The sequence below is a fragment of the Anomaloglossus baeobatrachus genome (assembly GCF_048569485.1).
Source record: "Anomaloglossus baeobatrachus isolate aAnoBae1 chromosome 3 unlocalized genomic scaffold, aAnoBae1.hap1 SUPER_3_unloc_1, whole genome shotgun sequence".
Taxonomy (NCBI): domain Eukaryota; kingdom Metazoa; phylum Chordata; class Amphibia; order Anura; family Aromobatidae; genus Anomaloglossus; species Anomaloglossus baeobatrachus.
In genome coordinates this window covers 1,011,360-1,036,828 of record NW_027441780.1, presented here as the reverse complement: position 1 = coordinate 1,036,828, position 25,469 = coordinate 1,011,360, and the positions used below count along the sequence as shown (strand labels likewise).

Below are 25,469 nucleotides of genomic sequence, written 5' to 3'. Positions count from 1 at the left end.
AAAAGTTGAACATATGGATTGTTGGAGTGAAAGAACTGCTGCAAAATAGTGACAATATCAAGGCGAGTGTTAGGAATTAAAGACTATCTCTGCTGAGCCTCCGCTTCTGCATTTCCCATGAAGAAGAGTTGAAGAAATTGAGGTTCTTCTCCTTGTAATGGAAGCAGTGACCCAATTGAGTGGTAAACCTGTCCTTGAACTTTAAATGTCGGCATAAATCGTGTTGTAAATATTTCTTTTGTTGCACCAAATGATGTCATTTGGAAGCAGGAGTTGCACTTCCTAATCTTGTCCAAGAAATGCTGATATTGTACTGGTGCCTGTCATCAGAGACTTCAGGGGATCTGGTGGTGACAGGAGACGTGGAAGTTTTATCTTGCCATTTGCACAGCATAAACTCGGCGGTTCATCTTTCCATTTCAGGGCACTGCAGTACATACAGACCACATCCATGTTTCCTATCTGAACTTTAGGATGATCCTGATAGTTTATGTCTGACTGGTAACAAAAGGCAGCATGTTTCAAATCTCCAACCATTTCCTGTGCCCTGGAGGAAGAAATAGCAATTTTCTTAGGCTAAGTTCACATTTCCGTTGATTTGTATCAGTCACATGCGTCGCTTGACGCATGTGACTGATGCGCTGTTCAACGCTGTACAACGGATGACAAAGAACAGAATTCTTTGTCGGATTCCGTTGTGTGCGGGGGGAGGAGTTCGGGGGCAGAGCCGAGCGGGGGGCGGGGCCAGGCGCTGAGGATGTCAGTGGAAGTGCTGCGGTCTGCATGGCTGGGGACAGGTGAGTGTATCTGTGAGTGAGTGAGTGTGTGTATGTGCATGTATGTATGTATGTGTGTGCACATGCAAAGTGCGGGAGGGGGCGGAGCCGAGCGGGGGGCGGGGCCAGGCGCTGAGGATGTCAGTAGAAGTGCTGCGGTCTGCATGGCTGGGGACAGGTGAGTGTATGTGTGAGTGAGTGTGTGTATGTGCATGTATGTATGTATGTATGTATGTATGTGTGTGTGTGCACATGCAAAGTGCGGGAGGGGGCAGAGCCGAGCAGGGGGCGGGGCCAGACGAGGGTGTCAGTGCTTGTCTGCATGGCTGGGGACAGGTGTGTGTGTGTGTGTGTACATGTGCGGAGTGCGGGAGGGGGCGGGGCCGAGCGGGGAAGTGTCGGCCTCCCTGCACATGTAACCAGCCTAAATATCGGGTAACAGCAAAGCACCCGATGTTTACCTTGGTTACCCGATATTTACCTTGGTTACGGGCCTACACCGCTTAACGCTGGCTCCTTGCACCGTAACCAGGGTAAATATCGGGTAACCAACCAAAGCTGGTGACATGTGCAGGGAGCCAGAGAGCATGCGCAGCGAAATCCGACGGATCTCGCTGCTCAAAAAACGTTACATGCTGCGTTCCCCCCGCCCGGCGGCCAGTCGTTCCACGACTGATCAGTCGGGCGGAGGGTGCAACGCAGCATCATCAGTCACAATCCGCTGCTCATACAAGTCTATGGGAGCAGCGGAATCCGCTAAACGGATTCCGCTGTTTACAAGAGCAGCGGATTGTGACTGATAGATTTTAGCGGAAATGTGAACTTAGCCTTAGTGGCAAGTCGGCCTTCTCTCTGCTGAGATGACTCATTGGCTCTTGAGGAAGCAGCTCTTGTTTTCATATCTGGCTCCCAGCTCCATTCGCTTTAATGGAGGCAGGTTTTTTGGTGAATAACTGTAAAGCATGGGGTTAAAATTTCCCCGCAAAACATAGCCTATGACGCTCTCGGGGTCCAGAACTGTAGCAAAATAGAAGCTAAGCTATGTCTGTTTCTTACCCTGTCTGTGTCTGTCTCTTTCCCTGGCTGCATTGTGACACACAAACATTCCATTTAAGGGCGTGGCTGCGCAATCTTCTGAAGTTCTGGCTGCACTGTGGCTCCCAGCTTCATTCACTTTAATGGAGGCAGGTTTTTTGGTGAATAACTGTAAAGCGCGAGGTTAAAATTTCCCCTCAAAACATAGCCTATGATGCTCTTGGGGTCCAGACGTGTGAGTGTGCAAAATTTTGTGGCTGTAGCTGCGACGGTGCAGATGGCAATCCCGGACAGACACACACACACACACACACACACACAGCTTTATATATTAGATTATAATATATATTTATTCATTGATATGTCACTATTAATTCCATAGCGCTTTAAATACATTGACAACACTGTCCCCATTGGGGCTCACAATCTAAATTCCCTATCAGTATGTCTTTGGAGTGTGGGAAGAAACCAGAGAACCCGGAGAAGACCCACACAAACACGGGGAGAACATACAAACTCCTTGCAGATGTTTTCCTTGGTGTTATCTGAACCCAGGACCCCAGCATTGCAAGACTGCAGTGCTAACCACTGAGCCACCATGCCGCCCCATAGATATAGATAGAGAATAGAGATAGATAAATAATAGATAGTGATGAGCGGACTCTCAGATCCCCGGGAGGCAGGTCCATATGGGTTTAACATAAAAAACCTGATTCGGGCCTGGAATTGATACCGGATATCTGGCCGGATGGCGGTCCCCATATAAGTCTATGGGGACCAGAGTCCTGTGCTTTAAAATTGTGGTAGAAGGGATAGTGGGATTGGAGCAGGCGCATTATACTTCGAGTTTCTGAACCGCAATAACCTCATTAACCTCATACACATTCACTGTTTCTCCGCCCACTGCCAATCCCCACATCGCTGATTGGTTGCAGTCAGACGCGCCCCCATCCTGTGTAACAGTGTGTCTGACTGCAATATATAAAAATAAATAAAAATTGGTGTAGCATCCCCCCGTATTATGAAAGCCAGTACAGATAAAGCATACAGCTACAGGCTGAATCCCCCAGCCGTACCCTTACATTGGATGTGAATTAAAAAAAAAAAAAAAGAAGAAAAACCGCATGCAGCTTTTTTAAAATTAAATAATTTAAAAAAAATCTGCTTGCACCCCCCCCTAATTTTGATACCCGGCCATGATAAAGGTCACAGCTGGAAGCTGGTATTTTCAGGCTGGGGAGACTCATGGTTATTGGGCCCCCTCGGTCTAAATATAGCCTGTAGCCGCCTGGAATTGCTGGATCCATTAGATGCGCCAGTCAGGCACTTTACCCATCTCATCCCGATTGCCCTGGTGTGGTGACAATCAAGGTAATCAGGGGTTAATGGCAGCCCAGAGCTGCCACTAAGTCCTGGATTAGTAATGGGGAGGTGTTTATGAGACCCCTCATTAGTAATATGTAGGTGAAAAGAAATAAACACCAAAAAAATCCTTTATCTGAAATAAAATACAAAAAAGCACCCCTTTATTAACCCCCAAAACACCCAGGACCGACGTAATCCACACAAGGTTCCACGACGGCTGCAGCTCTGCTACATCTGAAATCACAGCGTGTGGCCATAGAACATGGCTTCAGGCAGGAGTCACACTTGTGTATGACTCGCACAAGTGCAATGTGAGAAAATATCGCATTGGCCTCAAAACAAAGTTAATCAATGAGGCAGCTCCGATCTGCGTTTTTTTTCTCAGCTCCAACTGGACTGAGGAAAAATAAAATAAATAAATAAAAAAAAAAAAAAAAAATCACAGAATGCTGCGATTGCACAGGTATCTCGCTCGAGACTCGCCAATGCAAGTCTGTGGGTGCGAGAAAAAAAAACAATGTCACACGGACCATCCTAGTGACATCCGTTTTTCTGGATACAATTCTATCATGTAGCAGAAAACACTGCCCTGTGCGCACTAGAAAATGGAATTTTCTTAAGAAAATTCCGCACCTTCTGAAAGATTACCGCACCTGTGGTAAAAAAAACCGCAGCAAACCGCACCTGAAAACCGCATGCGGTTTTACCGCGGTTTGGCTGCGGTATTGCCGTGAATTTTCTGCAGGTTGTTCCCTGCGGTTTTGTAGCATTATCTATGGCAACAACCGCAGGTACCTGCGGAAAAGGAGTGACATGCACATTCATTTTGCTGCAGAAATTCTGCAGCAGAACCTGAAGGGGAAAAAACGCAGTGTGCGCACATCTTTTTTTTTACCATAGGTTTTACTGGGAAATGACTGCAGAAAGGTTACAGAAAGGAACATTTTTTGCAGCAATTCATGCAGCAAAACCGCAGCAAAAACCGCAGCATGCGCACAAGGCCTTAATGCTCCTATAAAAGGTCCTGTAAATGACTAAGGGTATGTGCGCACTAGGCGTTTTTTTCACGCTGCGTTTTTATGTGCGTTTTTGTCTAAAAAACGCACCCGCGGCTAAAGAAAACGTGGCAAAAACGCATGCGTTTTTGCCGCGATTTGGTGCGTTTTTTGCTGCGTTTTTGCTCACTGCGTTTTTAATCAGTGCACAATGCCATTAAAGATTGTTGATGGGAAAAAAAAAAAAAAAAGGTCTGATGTCATTTCCTTCTTCAAAATGTTCATTGTATGCAGGAGAGCAGACAGCTGCAGAACTAGTGTATGCAGGAGAGCAGACAGCAGCTGCAAAACTACAAGCCTCAAGCCTCAGCATCCTCCATTCACTAGTGTATGCAGGAGAGCAGACAGCAGCTGCAGAACTACAAGGCTCAGCATCCTCCATCCAGGACTGTATGCAGTTTTTTGCCCAAAAAGAAAAAAAAATATGACATGGGCTTCGCCATATTTTTGTATGCTAGCCGGGTACAGCAGGCAGGTACGGGCTGCCCCCAACCCCCAGCTGCCTATTTGTACCCGGCTGGGAACCAAAAATATAGAGAAGCCCTTTTTTTTTAATTATTTCATGAATTTCATGAAATTAAAAAAAAAAAATGACGTAAGCTTCGCCTAATTTTTGAGTCCAGCCGGGTACAACTGTTGAGGATAAAGAATTGACTATCCATAAATACTTAATTCAGCCATTTCATAGACTCAGGTATATAGTTTAGTAAGATGTAAACTAACACACATATCTATGCATGTCTTTGTTCTCTTTTATTCTTTTACTAACACGTTTATATAAGTATATTGCATATTCAGTGTATTTTCCTTAACCTCAGTATATACTAGAATATATATATATGTATAGCTTGAATATGGCCACCATTTCCTGGTTTACACCCAAGACAGATGGACAAAGAGAAATTCCTGGAGCCTAGACTGACCAATCAACGGAGAATATGCAGATCTCTCTACGTCATGAAGCCCTGACCTACGATACTTGATTGGACTAAAACTTTTGTTTACACCCCTTTTACTTCGTGGTTTAAGTGTCCGAGAATAAAGATTTTCAGTCTTGCCTCAGCCTTGGTCGTGAGAGGAAGAGTTTTAATTGATTTCCAATTAATTATCATTCTTTTTCGCCGTGCACAAACGACATTTTAATTTGGAACAACGATCAGATCGAGGGATCAATTGTATCCCAAAATCCTTAACAACTGGAGGCACTGTTGAGATACCGTAAGAAAGATTGGCCGAACTTCTATCTCGGATCCGAGGGATCGTTTCCTAGTACCCACAGGCCACCGAAACAGGAGCTGATCACTCAAAATCGCAGGTAAGTGTCATATATAATGTATATGAGATTTGCCTGCGGTTTCGGAGACTTGTGGCGAGCGGTCTGATCCCTGAACTGAGGGAGGGGTTGACGCTATTGACCCTTAGCGGGCTTGAATCTTTCGCCGGTAGTATAAGAACAAAGAGACGGACCCAGACCCCATAGCGTCATAGGGTCCGTGGGTCATACGATCTGATCGTTTGTTTTCTTTATTGCTAATTGTGAACGGTGTTTTTAGCTTCATAGATAGCTTGTAGATTCTACGCTCTGATCTAGTTTTCAAAGAGTTAATTGCCTGTAGTTTTTTTTTCTTCTTCGCTGTGAACAAAGGAAAAAGGGAGGTAGACAGGGATTGAGCGCGGGAATTGTATTACGCGCTGTGTCTGCAGTGTCTTAGACAAAGGAAGCAGGGGGGTTGATAGTTAATCCCCCCCTTGCCTGCATTTTTTCACTAAGAGGAAAGTTTGTGTGTGTTAGAAAGCAGGGCTGGGGGTTGGAATGCCCACAGACGCAGCTGTTGTCTTTGTTCTGTGAAGGAGAAGGGGGGTGGAGGGTGAAGAGGCAGACACCGGGTGTTAAAACAGCGCAGCTCTTTGGAGAGAGGAGGGGTCAGTGGAGGTGACTGCAGCCTTTGTATTACAGCAAGTTGTAATGATTTGAAAGAAAGACAAGTGTTATTTTGGCTTAAATTGGAACAGAACCTGACGGGTTTATGCATTTTTTGGTGTTTTCAGTTGAGTTATTTTCTTTTTGAACAGAAGTATGAGAACTAGCGATTCCCCTGTGTTGCGGTTAACACAGCCACTGTTTGTTAGATATTGAGTGTTGAATATTGAATATTGGATAGATAATAGACGAGGCGGGAAGGGTTCTGTTAACTTAAAGTGGATTTAGCGTATTCCCTTGCGGTTCAGGCGCACGTCACTGTCTGCGTGGCAGACGAGGCGGGAAAAGGAACTCACTTTAGTTAAGGTAAGGGTGCTGGAGTTAGCGGATTCTCCTGCGTATTAGACGCGTGTCACTGTCAGCGTGTTACAAACGCGGACGAGACGAGAAAGGACTCCATTGGAACGGCCGATCCAATTAAGCACCATGTATACTTTGTTCAGAAGGAAAACGGTTCTTCCGGAGGATGCCGAGAGCGCTAGTATTCTAGTTGGAAAACGAGAAGGGAAAAAATATACGAAAAATTGTAAGAAATTGTGTAAAATTGTTGGATTACCACCAGGTGGCAGGCTGCAGCCCAGTGTATGGAAGTCTATATTGACCGCCAATAAGGGGATACTTGAAGATAATAATCTGTTAGATACAGCAAGGGCTTGGTTTCGGACAGCTGCGGTGTTACAGAAAGAGGGCTGGCAGGAGATTGAAGTGGACCAAGGAGATGTTAAATTGTATGGTTATGTTTTAAGTGAAAAATCAAAGGTTCAAGTGATGGATTCACGAACCTCATTGCCGCCGTCTTACAACAGCTCCGCGGCCGATTCAGGTGTTGGTCCAGGTGGATGGATATGCCCTGTTTGTGATTGCCAAAATCCTGATTATTGTGGTGTTTGTTATAACTGTGGAGGACAAAGACCTCATTCACTGCCTGCTATAGCTTACAGTCCCCCCCTTTACCCCCTTTGCCTGTTGCTGTTTCTGACGTCACTAAATGTCTTCCTTCAACTGTAACCCATCGTTCTCCTTCTCTAGGATCTGCTGTATCTGGTATTAACCAAACCCCTCCTTTGCATGCTGTAATGCAAACTAGTTTAGAGCCCTTAAAAGTAACGCCCCTGGCACCGCCCGTAGCTTCTGCCCCTCCCTGTACACCCATAGTGTCCCAACATGGCAATACTCCCGGAAGTCAGATGCCTGGAATTTCCTGTGGTGGCCATCTTACTACACCTCATAAACCACAATTACTTTGTCCAGTCATCACCCCAGCCGGTACCTATTATAGCCCGGTGCCTGAACCCGGTTTGCTTTGTCCTAATCTTTCAGCATCCTCAGTGGCACCTCCAGTTTTGCAACCTCATAGGCCCCTACCACATACTACCCGTTCTGCACTGTCACATGAGCTTATTGATCTGGATCCACCCGGACAGGAGGGTGTTACTTATGCACAGGACGGTGTGGCTTATGATAATCCCCATACAGATGGAGGATCACAGGATTCATTTTCTACCATATCCGAGGAGTGGGACCCTGTCTTTCAGCGTTATCATGCCTGTGCCAATGGCACACTCCTCCTCTCAGTTGGAAAGGGAGACATCACTACCATGTCTGTAGGAGCCGTGGTTAATCCTGCCAATGGCCATCTGCGCCACAGTGGTGGCCTAGCTGCTCGTATAGTCAAGGCTGGAGGCGAATCTATACAACGTGATTCAGAAGCCCTAGTACGTACACAAGGCCCTGTCCAACCAGGACGTATTGCTATTACAGGCCCAGGCAACCTGCCCTGCAATCTAGTCATTCATGCAGTTGGCCCACTTTATGATTCTAATCAACATGACACCAGTTGCCGGATCCTCCGAGAGGCAGTCGAAGCAGCCATTCTATACGCTTCCCAGGCCTCTCAGGCCGAGATGCCTTTACGGTCAATAGCCTTGCCCGCCATTTCGGCTGGAATTTTCGGATTCCCTATCCGAGCTTGTGCAAACGAGATTGTTAAAACCATAATGCCCCTAATCCATGGCCAGATGTTGAATTTGCAAGAAATTCGTCTAGTCGGAAGTTTGGAAGCGACTGTTAAAGCACTCCAGGATGCCCTCCAAGGATATGTTCGCGCATCCAAACCCACTATCATCTCCAGGAAACTACCTATTATGGTTGAAGATGCAAGTGATGATCAAGTACCAGTCCGGACACAGAAAGCCGTACTTGATAAGGACGACTCAGAACCCTTGATGTACATAAAGTTTACTCCTGGACAGGCAGCAACCTTAGTCTCCACACTGCCAGACCCAGAGGCCCAACCTATGCCATTTTACCGCCGTATCGTACAGATCCAGAAGATGTACGCAGCTACCTGGCAAGATTTAATGTCATTGGCCCAAATTAAAGCAGGAGACTCTTATTGGCCAGTCATGGAAGGGGCCCTGAATGATTCTCGCCTGTCTTCTGAAGAAACCTGGCAATCCGGTGTCACTTTTTGTGAACAGTTGAAATCCTGGGCACAAGATCGTTTATCTGATCAAGCCACCAGCCTTAAGGATGTGACTCAAGATCAAGCAGAGTCAGTTGAAAAATACGCTTCCAGACTCACCCAGATGTTCGCAGACCTCGGATTCTCACAACAGATTAAACCACAGGCTCAGCTTTTGTCACAAGCCTTTGTCGCTGGTCTGAGGGAGGAGCTTAGGAACAATATAATGAAGACTCGCCCGGAGATTGAAAATGCTACCATGACAGATGCTATTATTATTGCAAAAAGCTTCCAGAAGAATATGAAACCCTCCAAGAAGGCGATGGTTGTCCTGGCGGAAGAGGACTCTGAGAACCCTCAATACGTTATGTCTAATGTATCACCATTTCCTATGCAAGTATACCCTCCTGCCATCCATCAGACTACAGCTGAACCTTCACCACAATTTCAAAACTACCCTGATCGGAGAGGATTCCGAGGCCCTTGTTTCCGATGCGGAAGGGATGGACATATCCAACGTGATTGTCGGACACCGTCCAATAGGTGCTATCCTCGGAATGTCGATAATCGGCAACCAAGAAGACAATATCCACCACTTGAACAAGGTGATCGAGCTCAGGCCCAACAACAGCCACAATGATGGTCAGGCACGCCTGAACCTACCATGGCTTCTACCACAAGTGCCTTTTCTCCTTGCTCTGCAGTCACCCTACTGGTAGATGAGAACCCAATCAAATTCATGGTGGACACAGGTGCGGCCAAAACTGTTATTAGACAACAAGACTTACCATTGTCAGTTCCTCTTACTTCAGACACTTTTACTTGTGTTGGTGTAGATGGCACACCAACTAAAAACCAACTTACAGTGCCGGTCCCAATCGGTCCTTTCCCTGAAGTTTTGACCAGACTCCTGGTGTCGCCTACCTGTCCCATTAATCTTCTGGGTGCCGACCTCTTACACCGTTTCCGAGCCAACATCAATTTCGACTCCGATGGCATGACGGTAACTTTCTACAATCCCAATACACCGGAGGGAATTGAAGACGTGTGTATTGTCTCAGCATTGCCTATGATGCTCTTGTATCGAGACGATCCCTTGTATGGAATACCTGACAGTGTTATAGCTCTTATACCACAGTCTCTATGGTCAACGGGTCCCGAAGATGTTGGCCGTCTGCAAGTACCTCCCGTTATGGTGCGTCTTAAACCTGGGGCCCAGCTACCTCGAGTGCCGCAATATCCTCTGAAATCCATCCAGGAAGAAGCACTCAAACTGCAAATATCAGCTCTCCTTGAAAACGGGGCCCTCATTCGCTGTGTTTCGCCATGCAATACGCCATTGTTTCCTGTCAAAAAGAAGACATCTAAAGGAGAAGCTCCTAAGTTTCGGTTAGTGCAAGATTTGAGGGCCGTTAATGCTGCTACTCTGTTGGAAACCCCAGTGGTACCTAATCCACATACTCTTCTTGGACAGATCCCACCCTCAGCGACCGTTTTCACTGTCATCGATCTCGCCAACGCTTTCTTCAGCGTACCTCTACATCCGGACTGTCAATATCTGTTCGCTTTCACCTTCCAAAGAGGCCAGTATACATGGACAGTCATTCCACAAGGAGCACAAAACAGTCCCAATCAGTTCACTCAAGCAATGTCTATCATTCTCTCACCATGGCAGCAAGAGCATCCAGAAGTGTCTCTTTTACAGTATGTGGACGATCTACTCCTTTGTGCTGGGAGTGAACAAGACTGCTCCGACTTCTCCGTATCTTTGCTCCAGTTCCTTGCAGCCCAAAATTGTAAGGTCTCTAAGGCAAAGGTTCAGTGGTGCCAACCCAAAGTCGTATTCCTTGGTCATTGTATTTCACCAGGCTGTAAGCATCTTACGGAGGACAGGAAAGAGGCCATTGATGCTTTATCTTTTCCCAGGAATATCAAACAACTGCAAGCCTTCTTAGGCCTCATCACTTATTGCAGACAATGGATACCAGACGCTTCCAGGATCATGCAACCGTTGTACGATGCTGTCAAGACCAATCATATCACATACGACGACTCTCCTGAGGATTATGACAAACGAAATTGGGCTTTCGAGAAACTCAAAGACGCCATCTTAACAGCCCCAGCATTGGGCCTTCCGAACTATGCTTTGCCATTTACTCTTTTTCTTCATGAGATCGATGGCCATGCCTCTGGAGTGCTAACACAAGACCATAGCTCCAGAAAACGCCCAGTTGGATACTACTCTTGCAGACTTGACCCTGTGGCAAGGGCCTCGCCCACCTGTCTTCGTGCGGTCCATGCTGCACATCTTCTTCTTGACAAAACGGCCGACATTACCCTTGGCCACCCCACGGTGGTTCAAGCACCCCATGATTTGAAGGCGATTCTTGACCAGACTCAACCAAGACATCTGTCCGCCCAACGTCACCTTCGTCTTCAGTGCTCCCTACTACTTCCTGACAACGTTACTCTACAGCGATGTACCACCTTGAATCCCGCCACTCTTCTTCCGCTTTCTAGGGGGGACTACCCCATATGTCAGCATGAAGCCCATGAACGCTGCAGCTCCTGCGACATGGTTGACGTCCCTGTTTGCAGCCATGATTGCTTAAAGGAGATGGAAAAGGAAACTACTACACCTTGTCAAGTATCTGAAACACCTTTGCCGGATGCAGATCTTACTTTGTGGACAGATGGTTCTCGGTACGGGGATGGCGGCAAGTTCTACACGGGATTTGCTGTGACCACTCTGGATCAGCCAATTACATCGGGAGCCATACCATCCCACATGTCAGCACAAGAAGCAGAATTGGTAGCTCTCATCAAGGCATGTGAAGCGGCAGAAGGGAAAAGAGTCAACATCTATACTGACAGCAGGTATGCCTTTGGGGTTGTACACGATTTTGGACTGCTATGGTTGCACAGAGGACTCATTAACTCAACTGGAACTCCAGTGAAGAATGCGGTACTTGTCCAGAGACTGTTGCAGGCAGTTCAGATGCCCAGAGAAATAGCTGTCATGAAGGTCAGAGCGCATGGACGGCTGGACAGCCCAGAAGCACTTGGCAATCATTATGCTGATGAACTAGCGAAGACGGCAGCACGAGAGAAACCGGAAGAATTGGCGGATATTCTACTTATGGTAATAACCAGGACGGGGAAGACTACACAGCCAGAAGACTCAGGCAACAAGGTGGGGAGGACTCCATATGATAAACTCATATCGGAACAGATCCATGCTCCATATGATGAAAGACAAGAATGGAAGAAGATGGGAGCCAAAGTGGATTGGAAACTATGGAAGCTCGAGGGTCGAGTCTGTCTACCAAGAAGAATGTTCCCTGCAGTAGTAGCATGGGCCCATGGTTGTACGCACAGAGGGAAGAATCAAATGTTGGCACTCATCCAGAAGTTCTACTACGCACCAGGAATTTCCTCAGCAATATCCGCGTACACCAGAAGCTGCCAGACTTGCATAACATGTAATCCTGCACGAACAGAGAAGACACCACAAAAACATCTGGCGAAGCCTCTTTATCCATTTCAAAGGATACAAGTGGACCACATCCAACTACCCAAAGTGGGGAAGTACGAGTATGTTTTGGTAGTTGTCGACATCTTTTCCAGTTGGCCCGAGGCCTACCCGGTAGTCAACATGACTGCAAGAGTCACAGCTAAACGGCTCATCACGGAAACCGTGTGCAGGTTTGGAATGCCAGAAGTCATCGAAAGCGATCAAGGACCAGCCTTCACAGCTAACATTTACCAAGAACTGTGGAATATGCTTGGAGCAAGTCTCGGACTGCATACTCCTTATCACCCCCAGAGCAGTGGGAAAGTGGAAAGGATGAACTCAACTCTGAAAACCAAACTGCTCAAGGCCTCACAAGACAGTGCACTGCCCTGGACAGAACTTCTCCCTATAGTCCTGTACCATGTCAGAAACACCCCTGTTGCAAAACATGGCCTAACCCCCTTTGAAATACTTTTTGGTTCCGTCCCCAGATTAGGGTCCTATTTCCCTCAAAATTTGTCTGACCACCATGACTCAGTTGTGCAGTTTGTTATTGAACTAAGTCGAGAGTTAACTAAAACACATGCAGCAGTTTTCTCTTCTCTTCCAGATCCTGACACAGATCTAGCCACCCACACATTGAAACCAGGAGAGTGGGTGGTGGTTAAGAAACACGTCAGGAAGAATTGTCTGGAGCCCAGATACGAAGGCCCGTTCCAGATAATCCTGGTGACTCCTACCTCCGTGAAACTTGAAGGCAGGACAACATGGATCCACGCCTCGCATTGCAGAAGGGTCGATCCACCAGAGCTGCACTGAGTGTCCTGCTTATACTTATCCTTTGCACAAAATCTGTGTGGTCTCAGGCCACTGTTACTAAAACAAATGATGTGGTTACGTTTTGGTACAATAGTTCGACACAAGTTGTCACTTTTACATTTGATTACTGTGATATCGTGAAATGTCAACTAGGACGGGTCCCCCAAATGGGATGTCAGGCACACCTGAGACAGGGGCAACAGTACATATGTGTTACAGGAGGAGGATATGGAGACACATGTAGCTCATGGAAGGCTGTTGGGTGGAATACTGGTGAAAATTGGGGATACAAACCAAGTGTAGCCTTAAATAAACGGGATGAGAAGGGCAGATCTTTACTTACCAGGATGACACTCTCCCGTGCACCAGCCACTAGAACATGTACTACGAATAACCAGTGTAACCCTTTAGTTCTCAATATAGAACACCCCCAACCACAGGATGAAGGTATATACCTTCTGGGTACACATATAAAGGGTGGACACAATGGTTGTATGCAGTTGGGAAAATTTAGGTTATTACAGATGACAAAAGTTCTACCAGTATTTCGAATGCTTACACATATTCAGACCTTTCACAGTATGGTAGCCATAGCTAATCCCACCATGGAAGATGTATATGCAGTTGAACAGGGTTATACAGACACCAACCTGTGGTTAGAATGGATGAAATATACAGTGCACCAAGCCACCAGGTCAGACTGTTATGTATGTGCAGGAGCCAGACCTCATTTAGGAACTGTCCCACTGAATTTAGATTACGAAGCTGAATTATGTCTTGTTAGTCTGTTTACAAATATGACTGAGGGTAATGCATGTGAAGAATGGAAAAAGAGATACCCGATAGTAGCTAAGGCCTTCTCCCCTGGGAAAGGCATTACTATATACCCTGGCAACTATACCTGTTATAATGTGAGTGGTCAAGGGAGAGATATGGGTAGATTTCGAGATGGGTTCTGTGGATCCTATAGCAATCTCACCCGTGATCACTTAATTAACCAGGTACAGTCCGTGGCAGATGTGTTTTGGATTTGTGGGGATATGAAAATTCGATCACGAGTAGAAGGAAATTGGACGGGAGAATGCACTTTAGCTAAGGCACTTATGCCTATACACATAGCCCCCGCTGACCACACTGTCAAAGAAAATGACTTTATAGCACACATCAAAATCAACTTACGGACTCGACGGGGTGCAGATGATGACCGTACCGGTAGAAATACACCGAAAGGCTCTTTTGACCCACATGTTTACATTGATGCTATTGGAGTGCCTAGGGGGGTCCCTGACGAATATAAGGCTAGAGACCAAGTCAGGGCGGGGTTTGAATCCATTATCCCCATAATTACTGTAAATAAAAATGTAGACTGGATTAACTACATCTACTATAATCAGCAACGTTTTGTTAATTATACACGTGACGCCTTACAGGGACTGGCAGAACAACTAGATCCGACTTCCATCATGGCTTATCAAAACAGAATGGCTTTAGATATGATCCTTGCAGAGAAAGGTGGAGTCTGTAAAATGGTGGGGGATGTTTGTTGCACATATATACCAGATAACACTGGAGTGGATGGGAAGGTCACCTTAGCTATAAAGAAACTTACTACACTGTCTGAAGAATTAAAGAAAAATTCAGGAGTGACCGACCCTTGGGGAGATTATTTTGGATGGACGAGTTCCTTTAAAGGCTGGTTGATCCAGATAGGGACCGCCTTAAGTATAGTATTAGTTATATTATTAGCCATTCTGGTTTGTGTAATTCCGTGTTTGAAGAAAATATTTTCCAAAACAGCTGAAGTCACATTAGGAGGGACCTTTCCTTTACTCGAAACAGAAGACCTAGATATAACAGACGACATGCCCATAAAGACCAACACGACCCTCTCCCCCAGTTACAAAACGATTCTGCTAGAATAAACTGTTAGAAGAGAGGACTTAGAGAACCTTGGGACATGGGAAAGTCCAACTACAAAGGGTGAGGACTCGCCTAGGAGTCCTTGGTCTCAAACTGGTGAACAAAACCACTTCCCCTCTCCACCCATGCCTCAATGTTCAGTTAGGCAGGTTTTCCGCTAAGCCTTTCTACCTCTCTTCCTAAGGGAACACAGTACCCTTAGAATTCAGAAATGGCAGAAGTAAGTCTTTAGGGGGGACTGTTGAGGATAAAGAATTGACTATCCATAAATACTTAATTCAGCCATTTCATAGACTCAGGTATATAGTTTAGTAAGATGTAAACTAACACACATATCTATGCATGTCTTTGTTCTCTTTTATTCTTTTACTAACACGTTTATATAAGTATATTGCATATTCAGTGTATTTTCCTTAACCTCAGTATATACTAGAATATATATATATGTATAGCTTGAATATGGCCACCATTTCCTGGTTTACACCCAAGACAGATGGACAAAGAGAAATTCCTGGAGCCTAGACTGACCAATCAACGGAGAATATGCAGATCTCTCTACGTCATGAAGCCCTGACCTACGATACTTGATTGGACTAAAACTTTTGTTTACACCCCTTTTACTTCGTGGTTTAAGTGTCCGAGAATAAAGATTTTCAGTCTTGCCTCAGCCTTGGTCGTGAGAGGAAGAGTTTTAATTGATTTCCAATTAATTATCATTCTTTTTCGCCGTGCACAAACGACATTTTAATTTGGAACAACGATCAGATCGAGGGATCAATTGTATCCCAAAATCCTTAACACAACTAGGCAGCTGGGGATTGGAATCCACAGTGCAGGGTGCCCAAGCTTTCTGGGCACCCCCACTGCGAATTGCAGTCCGCAGCCACCCCAGAAAATGGCGCTTTCATAGAAGCGCCATCTTCTGGCGCTGTATCCAACTCTTCCAGCTGCCCTGATGCCGGGTGGCTAGCTGGGTAATAATGGAGTTAGGGCTAGCTGTATATTATCAGCTAGCCCTAAGCCCGAAATTCATGGTGTCACGCCAATATTAGACATGGCCACCATGAATTTCTAGTAATGATAAAAAAAAAAACACAACACACAGAAAATATTTTTATTAGAAATAAAACACAACACAATTAGTGACTCCATCTTTATTGAAATAAAGAACCCCCCTCCGCAGTAATCCTGGGTGAGGGTCCCGCGCCGTCCAATCCGGATCCAATATCATCTGATCGGTTTGCTGGAAGGCAGAGCGATCAGATGATGTGTCAGGATCCAGGATGTGAATCACATGATACAGCAGCTGATTGTATAAAAGCCGATTATACAATCAGCTGATGAATCAGTGCAAAAAAAAAAATAAACTCACTTATGTGCTGTGCTGATTACCGGCAGCTCCTGGAGCGATCGATTGCACAGGAGTCTGATCCTGTCCGATCGCTGCAGGAGCTGCCGGTAATCAGCTGATGAAGTCCCCTGACGGCAGGATCAGCTGATAGCCGGCCGGGCGCGAAAAAGCCGGCGAGACTACGATCAGCTGATGCGTCAGGTGACTGCATCAGGTGATCCACCGCCAGGTCCTGCAAGCAAGGTCCTGCCCCGGGGAGACTGCACACAGCCAGAGCGGCGGTACCGAGACAGGGGCTGGGAGCGGGCATGGCACCGGGACCCTGCAGACAGGTGAGTATATATGACATTTTTTTTTTCTACTGTTCACTTTTGTTTTCGCCGCTGCCTCCACCTCCCGCCCAGACATGGCGCCGCACGGCAGCATACATGCCCAGGACGGGAGGTGGAAGCAGCGGTGACGGTATTGGGAGGATTCATGCTTCTGTGTTTACCAACAGAAGGAATCCTCTTCCTGTACACGTCACTTTACTGCCCACCCATTGCGTTTATAGCTGCGTTTTTAGTCATAGAAACGCAGCTATATGTGTTTTTCATTGCGTTGTTGAACATCTCATTGAACTCAATGGGTGAAAAACGCAGTGAAAAACGCAGAAATAATTGACATGCTGCATTTTTGTGGTCACCACAAAAACGCAGCTACAAAAAAACGCTGTGTGCGGACAGCACTTCTGAAAACCCATAGACATTGCTGGGGAAGCAATGTCACTGCGTTTTCAGCACAAAAACGCGGTAAAAACGCCGCTAAAAACGCGGCAAAAACGCCTAGTGCGCACAAGGCCTAAAAGCTGCTGAGAAAACAAACAGATTGCACACGGACAGCACAAGGATGACAAGTGGCAAACAATCGTCCTAATCTCCGGCATGAGAATCGGACCGATTTTTCATACGCAAGTGTGACTCCAGCCTCAGGCAGAGAATGACTGAGCTGTGATGACATCACTCCGGTTACTTCAGAGACCTCTACAAAGACATCCCAAAAGAAGGACTAAGCCAAGAACAGGAAAACAGAACATCAAAACTAAAGGCGATGGAGGAGAAAGTCAAACATTTCCTAAAACCCTCTGGATACACCAATTACATTAGGGGAAGATGCAGAGAATCTCTTCCATAAGGTGTAAAAAAAGCCAGGGGTCCGGATGGAATCCCCCCAGAGATGCTGAAATAAAACCACCGGAAATACAAGCTGCAATGGTTAAACTGTTCAATATTGTGCTGACTGCCGGCTTCTTCCCTCATACCTGGAAGCAAGGGCCCATCACACCCATCCACAAGAGTGGGGACAGGTGTGACCCTGCCAACTACAGAGGAAGACGTGTCAGCAGGAACCTGGGAAAACTGTTCACCAGCCTCCTGAACAAGAGGATCCTCAGTTTCCTCACCGAGCACAATGTCCACAGCAAGAGCCAACCAGGCTTCCTGCCAAACCACCGCACCACGGATCACATCTACACCCTGCACAGTCTCATTCAGAGCCACATCCACAAAACAAAGTACGTAAAGATATACGCCTGTTTTGTGGACTTAAAAAAGGCTTTTTACTCCGTCTGGCACCCGGGTTCTTGAAATTTCTGGAGAGCGGAATAGGAGGAAAGTCCTACGATGTCATCAAAAGCTCCTAAACCGAGAACCTCTGCAGTGTGAGTGTGAACGATAGAAGAATGGCTTATTTCCAGCAGAGCCAAGGAGTCAGACAGGGCTGCAGCTTAAGTCTAAGGCCCGCTTTAGACGCTGCGATATCGTTACCGATATCGCTAGCGTGCGTACCCGCCCCCATTGGTTGTGCGACACGGGCAAATTTCTGCCCGTGGCGCACAACGTCACTAGGAACAGTCACACTACTTACCTGCCTAGCGACGTCGCTGTGACCGGCTAACCGCCTCCTTTCTAAGAGGGCGGTTCATACGGCGTCACAGCGACATCACTAAGCGGCCGCCCAATCAAAGCATAAAGGCGGAGATGAGCAGGACGAACATCCCGCCCACCTCCTTCCTTCCTCATTGCTGGCGGGACGTGGGTAAGGAGATGTTCCTCGTTCCTGCGGTGTCACACACAGCGACACGTGCTGCCGCAGGAACGACGAACAACATTGTTACTGCAGCAGCAACGATAATTGGGAATAGGGGGTGATGTCACCGATGAGCGATTTTGAACGTTTTTGCGATGATTCAAAATTGCTCATAGGTGTCACACGCAACGACATCGCTAAAGCGGCCATATGTGCGTCACAAATTCCGTGACCCCAACGAGATCGCTTTAGCGATGTCGTATCGTGTAAAGCCACCTTAACGCTCTTTAATATCTCCATCAATGAGTGTACACTGCTCTGGAACGTTCCACAGCTCCAGGCCTTACCCTCCATGACGCTCAGGTGACATTCTTGCTCTATGCAGATGACCTCCTGCTGCTGACACCAACTGAGAAAGGCCTCCAAGACAACCTACAAATCTTGGAGAAATCCAGCTCTAGGTGTGCGCCACTGATCAACCTAAAAGGAGGCCAACATCATAGAGTTCCAGAACAGAAAAATGAAGATCGGACCAGCACCTTCATTTGTCTTAAATAACTGCGCTCATACAGGAACGGACACATACACCTACCTGGGCCTGGAAATTCACCAGTCAGGGAGCTTCAAATGAGCAATAGAGATTGCTATGCCATCCGAAGGAAACCATCATCTGAAGCCACCAGTGAGGGTCTGGCTAAAAATCTTCAATTCCATCATCACCCCAATCCTCCTGTACGGCAGTGAAGTCTGGGGCCCTCACACTTGGCCCGATTTCACACATCCGGCTTTTCGCTGGTTTGGCGGATGCGGCGCACGCCACTACAGTGTATACAGTACAGTGGCAGTGCGACAAGCTCTGGTCACATGCTGTCATGTGACCGGCGCATGTGACCCGGACGTTACAGCGCTGTCATTGTACTGTATACACTGTACGGGAGTTCGCCGCATCCGCAAAACCAGTGAAAAGAAGGATGTGTGAAACCGGGCTTACCCAGATTGGTCAAGGTGGGATTTGAGCCCAACATAAATATTCAACCTGGAATTTTGTAGGCGCCTTCTCCACGTCCATCAAAACACCTCCAACACTGCCTGTCAGGCCGAGCTGGGCAGATTCCCTCTACACCTAGCAGTTCTGAAGAGGACACTGTCATGTCAGTCTCACCTACAGAATAACAATCCACGCTCCAATCACCATAAAGCCCTGATACATATAGGTGGTCCAGATGAACCAGGACCCCTGGCACAGCTCTCCCAAACCCAACAGGACAAAATGACCAATCACAGCAGCCTGACAAAAGCCAGAATCAGGAAGATGGTAGACGAGAGCCAAGAGAGGTGTCAGTGACTGGAGGACCGATATCAACGCCTCACAGAAACAGACCACGTACCAGAGACTACAGACTGACCCCATATCTGGAGAAACCCCCAGACCCCAGAGACCGCAGGACTATGAGCCAATATAGACTCAGTGCCCACAGTCTAGCCATCAATTCCCACACAAGCAGAGCTACAAGCCCAGGGAGGACAGACTGTGCCAACACTGACCTGGAGGCCAAGGAAGGATGAAACCCACCTCCTGCTACACTGCACCAAACACTCAGCAGTGAGGGACACTTGCTTCAGGAGACTATGATATCTTCCCGGGATTTCAGGTCCATAAAGGAGGAAGAGATAATATATATCCTGCTGGAGGAAATATGATAAAGGGAACCTATCACCACTTTTTTGGCGTATAAGCTGCGGCCACCACCACCGGGCTCTTATATACAGGATTCTACCATGCTGTATATAAGAGCCCAGGCCGCTGTGAGAACATAAAAAACACTTTATAATACTCACCTAACGGTCGTGCGGTGGGCCATATGGGTGTCTCCGTTCTCCGGTGCCGCCTCTTTCGGCCATCTTCGTCCTCCTTCTCTAGCCGCGGTGCATGACGCGTCCGACGTAATCCACACACGCCGGCATTCAGGTCCTGAGCAGGGCAAATCAAAGTATTGTAGTGCGCCTGCGCAGGATCGGCGAGTGTGTATGACGTAGACGCGTCATGTACACAGGCTTCAGAAAGAGGACGAAGATGGCCGATAGAGGCGGCGCCGGCACCAGAGAACGGAGATGCCCATATGGCCGACCGCACGACCGTTAGGTAAGTATTATAAAGTGTTTATGTTCTCACAGCGGCCTGGGCTCTTATATACAGCATGGTAGAATCCTGTATATAAGAGCCCGGTGGTGGCCGCAGCTTATACGCCAAAACAGTGGTGACAGGTTCCCTATAAGCCATGGACTTCTATAGTGCCCACCCCCGATGTGCCCCCACCCATCCTTCCTACACTCCCCACCCCCGATGTGCCCCCATCATGCAGCATCAGCCCCTCAATGTTCAGCATCGCCCAGTGTAAGCCCCCTACAACATGCAGCATCGCCCAGTGTAAGCCCCCCAGCGTGCAACATGGCGAACTGCTCAGCACACCCTGCAAGCTCCTCCAAAGTGCAGCGTTGCACCCAAATATGCATCGCCCCCTGTCAAGTGCGAGTCCCCCAAAACGTGCAGCGTCGCTCCCTGCCCAGTGCAAGCCCCCCCAAACGTGCAGAGTCGCCCCCTGCCCAGTGCGAGCCCCTCCAAACATGCAGAGTGGCCCCCTGCCCAGTACGAGCCCCTCCAAACGTGCAGAGTCACCCCCTGCGTAGTGCGAGCCCCCCAAATGTGCAGTCGCCCCCTGCCCAGTGCGAGCCCCTCCAAACGTGCAGTCGCCCCTTGCCCAGTGCGAGCCCCCCCAAACGTGCAGTCGCCCCCTGCCCAGTGCGAGCCCCCCCAAAACATGCATCGCCCTCTGCCCAGTGCGATCCTCTCAAACGTGCAGCATCGCCCCTGCGAGCACCCCGAAAGTGCAGCGTCGCCCCCTTGCGAGTCCCCCAAACATGTAGCGTCGCCCCCTGCCTAGTCCAAACCCAAATGTGCAGCGTCACCCCCTGGCCAGAGTGAGCCCCCCCTAAACTGCAGCGTCACCCCCTGCAAGCCCCCAAACGTGCAGCACCACCCCCTTGCGAGTCCCCCAAACGTGTAGCGTCGCCCCGTCCAGTGCAAGCTCCCCCAAACATGCAGTCACCCCCCTACGAGGCCCTCAAACAAGCAGCGTAGCCCCATGCACAGTGAGCCCCCCAAACGTGCGTCGCCCCCTGCGAGCCCCCCCAAATGTGCAGTATAGCCCCCTAAACGTGCACCGTCGCCTCCTGCCTAGTGTTATTCTCACATTGCTTATGAAAGCCTCCACAGCATCGCCCCCTGCCCTGTGTAGCCCCCCATATCCCCCTTCCTTATGGAAGCCTCCACAGCCCTGTGCTGCAGCTTCAGCCCCTTCCCTGTGATATATACACGAGCTGCAGCCCCCAGTAGTGACAGGAGACACTTTTATTTCTTACCCCAAAATCCAGATCGGTTGAGCCTAGAGCTACAGGCCGCGCTGAATAAAGGACACGCCCCCTAACAGTACCTGAATACGCCCCGGAAGTGACGTCATAACATGCAAGCAGCCTGTATTCTCTAGGTAGAGGCTAGATCGGAGTTGATTTTTTGAGGTGGGAGGAGTGATCTCATGAAATCATGATGTCACCGGAAGGGGCGGGGCCTCCTCGTGCTGGGCAGATGTGTGACCGGAAGCAGCAGTGCTCGGGCTCCTCTGTGCAGAGCGGAGGATCCTGACCCTGAGGTGGGGAAGATTCAGCTTTTCCTCATTAGTTATAGCTCTGGGGTCTCAGCCTGGATGTTGGGGGCACAGAGCAGTGTCTCCTGTCTGTGTTGGGAGCTGCAGCTCGTGTATATGTCACAGGGAATGTACGGAGGCTGCAGCACGGGGCTGTGGAGGGTTCAATAAGGTAAGTGGCTTATGGGGGGTTACACGGAGCAGCGGGCGATGCTGTGGAGGTTTCATAAGGAATGTGGGGGTTACTCTAGGCAGGAGGCGACGCTGCATGTTTGGGGGGCTTGCAGGAGGCAATGTGGAACAATTTGGGCGGCTCGCACTTGCCACAGAGCGACTCTGCATGTTTGGGGTGGACTCGCACTGGACAGGGGGTGAAGCTGCACGTTTGGGGGAGGGGGAGGGGGCTGGCACTGGGCGATGCTGCACGATGGAGCGGGCTAACGAAAAGAGGCTGTACATTGAGGGGCCTCGCAGGGGGAAGAGACTGCACGGGGGGGGGGGGGGTCTCGCAGGGGGGAGAGACTGCACATTGGGGGGGCTCGCAGGGGGGAGAGACTGCACGTTGAGAAGGGCTCGCAGGGGGGACAGACTGCACGTTGAGAAGGGCTCGCAGCGGGGAGAGACTGCACGTTGGGGGGGGGGGCTCGCAGGGGGGAGAGACTGCACGTTGGGGGGGAGATACTGCACGTTGGGGGGAGCTCGCAGGGGGAGAGACTGGACGTCTGCACGTTGGGGGGGGGGGGGGGTTCGCAGGGGGGAGAGACTGCACGTCTGCACGTTGGGGGGGGTTCGCAGGGGGAGAGACTGCACGTTGGGGGGGGGAGGTTCGCAGGGGAAGAGACTGCACGTTGGGGGGGGTTGGCAGGGGGGAGAGAATGCACGTTGGGGGGGTGTTGGCAGGGGGGAGAGAATGCACGTTGGGGGGGGGTGTTGGAAGGGGGGACAGACTGCACGTTGGGGGGGTGTTGGAAGGGGGGACAGACTGCACGTTGGGGGGGGTTGGCAGGGGGGAGAGACTGCATGTCTGCACGTTAGGGGGGTATGCAGGGGGAGAGACTGCACGCTTGGGGGGGTTCGCAGGGGGAGAGACTGCACGCTTGGGGGGGTTCGCAGGGGGAGAGACTGCACGCTTGGGGGGGGTTCGCAGGGGGAGAGACTGCACGCTTGGGGGGGGGTTCGCAGGGGGAGAGACTGCACGCTTGGGGGGGGTTCGCAGGTGGAGAGACTGCAAGCTGTGGGGGTGCTCGCAGGGGGAAGAGACTGCAAGCTGTGGGGGTGCTCGCAGGGGGAAGAGACTGCAAGCTGTGGGGGTGCTCGCAGGGGGAAGAGACTGCAAGCTGTGGGGGTGCTCGCAGGGGGAAGAGACTGCAAGCTGTGGGGGTGCTCGCAGGGGGAAGAGACTGCAAGCTGTGGGGGTGCTCGCAGGGGGAAGAGACTGCAAGCTGTGGGGGTGCTCGCAGGGGGAAGAGACTGCAAGCTGTGGGGGTGCTCGCAGGGGGAAGAGACTGCAAGCTGTGGGGGTGCTCGCAGGGGGAAGAGACTGCAAGCTGTGGGGGTGCTCGCAGGGGGAAGAGACTGCAAGCTGTGGGGGTGCTCGCAGGGGGAAGAGACTGCAAGCTGTGGGGGTGCTCGCAGGGGGAAGAGACTGCAAGCTGTGGGGGTGCTCGCAGGGGGAAGAGACTGCAAGCTGTGGGGGTGCTCGCAGGGGGAAGAGACTGTAAGCTGTGGGGGTGCTCGCAGGGGGCAGAGACTGCACGTTGGGGGGTGTTGGCAGGGGGGAGAGACTGCATGTCTGCACGTTGGGAAGGGGGTTTGCAGGGGGAGAGACTGCACGTTTGGGGGTGCTCGCAGGGGGAAGAGACTGCACGTTTGGGGGTGCTCGCAGGGGGAAGAGACTGCACGTTTGGGGGTGCTCGCAGGGGGAAGAGACTGCACGTTTGGGGGTGCTCGCAGGGGGAAGAGACTGCACGTTTGGGGGTGCTCGCAGGGGGAAGAGACTGCACGTTTGGGGGTGCTCGCAGGGGGAAGAGACTGCAAGCTGTGGGGGTGCTCGCAGGGGGAAGAGACTGCACTTTGGGGGGGGAGAGACTGCACGTTGGGGGGAGTTCACAGGGGGAAGAGACTGCACGTCTGCACGTTGGGGGGGGTTCGTAGGGGGAGAGACTGCACGTTGGGAGGGGTTCGCAGGGGGAGAGACTGCACGTTGGGGGGGGTTCGCAGGGGGAGAGACTGCACGTTTGGGGGTGCTCACAGGGGGACGAGACTGCAAGCTGTGGGGGGCTCGCAGGGGGGAGAGACTGCACGTTGGGGGGGGGCTCGCAGGGGGGAGAGACTGCAAGTTGGGGGAGTGCTGTAGGAAGGATAGATGGATTGATGGATGGGGGTGCTGTAGGAAGGATAGATGGATTGATGGATGGGGGCACACCTGGGGTTTTTATATCCAGTGACAAAAGACCACAATGTGTGTCAATCAGTGACGTTTCGGTTCTTCCTTGGACCTTTATCAAACTCACACTATAAAGATACATAAGAAAAATACAAAGTGAACATTCTCTCAAAGGTACCGTATTTTTCGGACCATAAGACGAACTCCCACCCCCCCCCCCCCCCAAATGTTGGGGGAAAGTGGGGGGTGCGTCTTATGGTCTGAATGTAGGGCTGCGGGGAATGAGGGTGCTGCGGTGGAGCGGGTCATCGGGGGCACGAGCAGGCTGCAGCAGCGCCTGCCGTGACCACGTGGGCCCACTCATTCCATATGCACGCCCATCCTCCCGCCCATCTCTCAGCGCTGACAGGTGGACGGGATGATGGGCGAGGGATAAACAGCCGGCCGCATGATCACCCCTGGCAACTACAGCCTGGAGTGATCATGTGCGGCTGTATTCACTGCTCCCCGTGCATCATCATCAGCGCGGGGTGCAGGGAATCGGTATACTCACCTGTCCCCGTTCCCCTACAGTACCGCGTTCTCCTCCTGGCTGGCCGCCGGCAGCCAGGAGGAGATCGCGGTACTGCAGGGGAACGGGGACGGCTCCACTCAGCGGCGCTGCCGCTGACACAGATGGGAGGAGGGGCTGCAGGGAGTGAGGTAAGGTGAGTATGAACGTTTATTTATTTATTTTTTTTATGTGCCACAGGATGCGGGCCGTATACCAGCATGGGGGTGTATAGCAAGATGGGGGTATATTATGAGCAAGGATGGGGGTATATTATGAGCAAGGATGGGGGTATATGAGCAAGGATGGGGGTATATTATGAGCAAGGATGGGGGTATATTATGAGCAAGGATGGGGGTATATGAGCAAGGATGGGGGTATATACTGTATATACAAGGCAGGAGGATCATTACCAGGATGGGGTATCCTAGTAGAGAATTTGGGGACATTAACCCATAACAGTGTCAGCAGCAGATCCTCGCCCT

General features: G+C 49.7%; 2 protein-coding genes across 2 annotated transcripts in view; one reads left to right on the top strand and one right to left on the bottom strand.

The window, feature by feature from the left end:
- The window catches only part of LOC142258697 (uncharacterized), a 54,017-nt gene extending 32,172 nt beyond the window's left edge, over positions 1-21,845 (bottom strand). The window contains exon 1 of the mRNA XM_075331318.1: positions 21,768-21,845. The gene's annotated coding sequence lies outside the window, so the exon portion shown is untranslated. The remainder of the gene's footprint in view (positions 1-21,767) is intronic.
- A 147-nt stretch (positions 21,846-21,992) lies between these two features.
- The window catches only part of LOC142258696 (uncharacterized), a 226,680-nt gene continuing 223,203 nt past the window's right edge, over positions 21,993-25,469 (top strand). The window contains exon 1 of the mRNA XM_075331317.1: positions 21,993-22,220. The gene's annotated coding sequence lies outside the window, so the exon portion shown is untranslated. The remainder of the gene's footprint in view (positions 22,221-25,469) is intronic.